A 3,722-nucleotide genomic window follows, 5' to 3' on the forward strand; every position below is an offset into this window, starting at 1 on the left:
GGCGGGGCCGGGGACCACGGGGGCCGGGGCGGCGACCCCCCCCTCCCCTTCTTCCCGGGGCCGCCAGCGGTGGCGGCTGCGGCGTCGGGGGGAGCGGGGGAGAAAGGCAGRAAAATGTTCCCCACTTCCCCCGGGGCGTGGGGAGGCCCCCATCCTTCAGGGTTTTGCCCGGACCCACGGCACCCTGCAGCTCACCCTCCCCAACAGTGCCGTGGGGAAACGGCTCATGGGACTCGCCACAGCCTTTGTACCCGCTGCCCCACCGGCACCCCTGGACGCTTTGGCACCTCTGGTTGTGCTCAGGGGTCTCCCCCCTTCTAGGGCCGAGGGCCCTGAGAGGAGGGACCCGAAATCATGTTCCTTGGGTCTTGCTGCCTGCAGCCATTCTTTAAGAGCCAGAGCTATCAACAGGCCTTTTTGGTGCAGAAACATTGCATGTGCCAGYGGAGTGGACAGGAAAGGTAGAGACCAGGTTGCGGCAGTTCTGCTTGTGTCTGTGTGACCCACCTCCAGCATTGCAGGGCAGGAGGGGAGGGCTTCCCCACCACATGGCTAGGACAGGGGAGCCTTTCCCATCCGGAAGATTCCCTGCCTGGCTTCTCCAGCATGCAGCATACRTGGGTATAAACTGCTGTGAAGCAAACAATAGAGAAGTATTGGGAAATTATTATCATTTTTAAAAGGCTCTCAAAGAAGCTGCTGAGCAAACACTGATCATCCATGTACAAATGCTTCCAGGACCCTAAATCCAAACTTTGAATCTATCATTTTAATAAGGGCCATGTGCTGCACCTCTTTGCATTACTGGGTCTCTGTAAAAGGAGAAATTTAACTTTTTGGATGCTTCAGTRAGCCAAGTGACTTGCCAAGGTTTATTGAACAAGAGGTTTGGTTATAAACCAGGAAGAGAGCTGTCCTCCTTTTCAGTCATGTAGCTGTCCTGTTACTACAGTTTCCCTTTCTTCTATGTGAATATTTGAATATTGACAGATCTGGACTCAGAAGAGCTGGAGTGAGGAAATACTGTCTCCGTCAGAGGGCCCAGGGAGCACATGGCATGGCCTGGGTGGCGCTGCCTTCCTTCACTGCAGACTAGATGGAGGGGACTTTCAGTGGGTGTCTGGTGTAATTCCAGGCTCTGAGATAAACAGGCGGTAATTACTGATAAAGGCCTTGCTGGAGGTGGGGATGGGGTTATATTGTTTTGACACAGTGGTTTACTGCATTCTGATGACTTAGGGGATTTTGCTGGAACAGCTTCCTGAGATTTGCAAACAGGCAAACAAACAGACCCGTGATTACCTGACCGGTACTGCGCAATGATTGGGGGGGGGGGGTCAAAGGGGAGAAAACCAACTGCAATCTAACCGCACTGAGAGAGACAAAGCAAGTCTAGTTTGCTCTGAAAACACTTGCAGCTGCTGGTCCCCAACTTCTGGGTATCTAAGAAGAGATCAGTATTTGCTAGTTACATGACAGCAAATATTTCCAGTCATGTCCTTGGTGAATGTATATCCTTTCTCACTTGCATGTAAAGACATTGGGTAGCTATGAGGCTGCATCTGTAGAAATGGTGCTTTACCTGGTATCTGTGTGCTCCAGTTTTACAGGTTTGGGAGGCTGAAGAAGAGGAAAGATGCAAAGTTTTCTCTGGAAAAGCAGAGATGAAACAGATGCATCACTGTGCATATTCATCAAGGTCTCTATACAAGGAGTAGAAAAAACAGGGTGGTGCTGACCATTGGGGTTGATCCCWGGGAGAAACTCTTCCCTGCCTGATAAGGAGGGGTGGCAAAAAMCCATTCTAACCCAAAGAGAGGAGGGTTAGGAGTGTCTGGATTTGACCATTGATGTCTGAGTAATTATATTGGTCCAATAATGTCCATCTGCAAAGGAGCAGGTAGTGTTCCCAGGTTCTTCAGCATGCTAAAATGACTGACCCCTGCTCCTGACCCTCCAGCYGCCTCCAGACAAGCAGGCAGCTCCTTGCTGACTCCTGCAGTGTGAGATCAGCTCTGAACCTGGTTCCAGGTGTGCAAATCTCAAAGATGCTTTTAGGAAGTTTAGATCCTTTGGCTGCAGGCCCTGAGCAGCCAGAAGGGGCAACAGAGCTGTTTTGTGTGGGAAGGACTTGGATTTCCTACCAAACCTTCTAGGAAAGCAAAGGGAGGAGTCCTGGGTGGCAGTAATCTGACTGAGCTTGTACTGGGAGGGAGTCTGTGCTGTGAGATCAAGAGCAGGCTTGAGAACAGCAGATGCATGTAGCATGCATGTATGCATGAGCTCCATGATGTAGTACTCTGTCCATGCTGATGGCTCTGGGAAGGACTGCAATCCAGGCCCACTCTGGCCTTGGGAAAAGCTGACCTTGGGGTATGTCCTGGTGGTACCCTTGGGCCAGCCTGTGCCAAATCTGTCTGCAGTGTGAATTTGACTGCTTGGGCTTATACTAAGATAACACACATCTTCAGTTTCTTCCCTTTTCAGAAGGTCATAGAGCTTTGACTAAAGACAGCCTTATTCTGCAAGGGGTTTTATGGGATTGGAGTTTGCAGCTGCCTGGAGATGGATGCTGTGTTGCTGAGAGGCTGTGCAGCAGTCCCATCCTCGATGGGTGCTGGTCCCATCCCATCCCATCCCTCCATCCCCCATGGGTGCTGCACTGGGCAGTGTTAATGGGCTGTAAGCATGGCAGGCTGGCCTTGCAGCAAAGTAGATGTAAGGCTGTACTCATGTACTGGCCTTAGGAAGGCTCCAGAGCACAGCACTTCTCCTACCCATGCTCTCACTTGGAGAAATGGCTGTGCGAACTCACCCTGAGCCAGCCCACTCAAAATCCCATTTGGCTTGGGCTGATATTGCAGGTATCATACATGTCAACTGGATCCTTCCTAGCAGGACCTGGTGTGCAGCAAAGTTTCACTGGTGCCAGAGCTCATGCTGGGCTGAGAACCAAGCGTGCTTCTGCTCATGAGCGCATGCACTTGAGCTACCATAGTGACGTGGACATCTGAAGGGCTAAATGTGGAATATGRCATGCATTAACTTGTGCTCAGCTCCATGCTCCACTGGCTTGCTGAGATATATCCAAGTGCTCTTGGACTTCCCATAGTCTGGGTAGGCTGCAACACAGACTTTTCTCTGTGCCCATGTGGCATGCTTTCTGGGCACAGGTCTGCTTCTTTCTTTGTGGAAATAAGAGCTTGTAGTCTGTTGCTCATGTTTCTTTGACCATTGAACACCATGACAATCAGTAAAAACACTCCATGCTAGAGTCTCAGCATTATGAACATCTAATTTACATTTTGCTTTCCAGGGACAGTTTAAACTTGATGCTTATTACTCTCATGTTTCATGAAAGACTTCAAAACTGAGCAATTCTTTCTGTGGACATCACAAAGAATTTACAGATCAAGATAAAACATAGAAACTCTGCTTTTCCCCTTCATCACTCAGCAGTGTTCTCAGCGCTTTGGAATTTGTTGGTAATTTTACAGCATTCCGATGACCATCAAGTCTCCTCTTCTGGGCTCCCTTCCTTTCTTTGAGACTTGAAATATTGTTTCTCTTTGCTTCTAATGATTTTCTTCACTGGTTCATTGGGCCACACAGACCTCTCTTTATGCAATAACCACTGCCTTTTCTCCTCTGCCTGGGTTTCTTTCTTCTCTGGAAGTCTCTTGGAGTTTTTACGTGGTAGTGCCAAATTTTTCTACCTAATT

The sequence above is a fragment of the Apteryx rowi genome, unplaced genomic scaffold, assembly GCF_003343035.1.
Source record: "Apteryx rowi isolate R43461 unplaced genomic scaffold, aptRow1 scaffold_32, whole genome shotgun sequence".
NCBI classification, from domain to species: domain Eukaryota; kingdom Metazoa; phylum Chordata; class Aves; order Apterygiformes; family Apterygidae; genus Apteryx; species Apteryx rowi.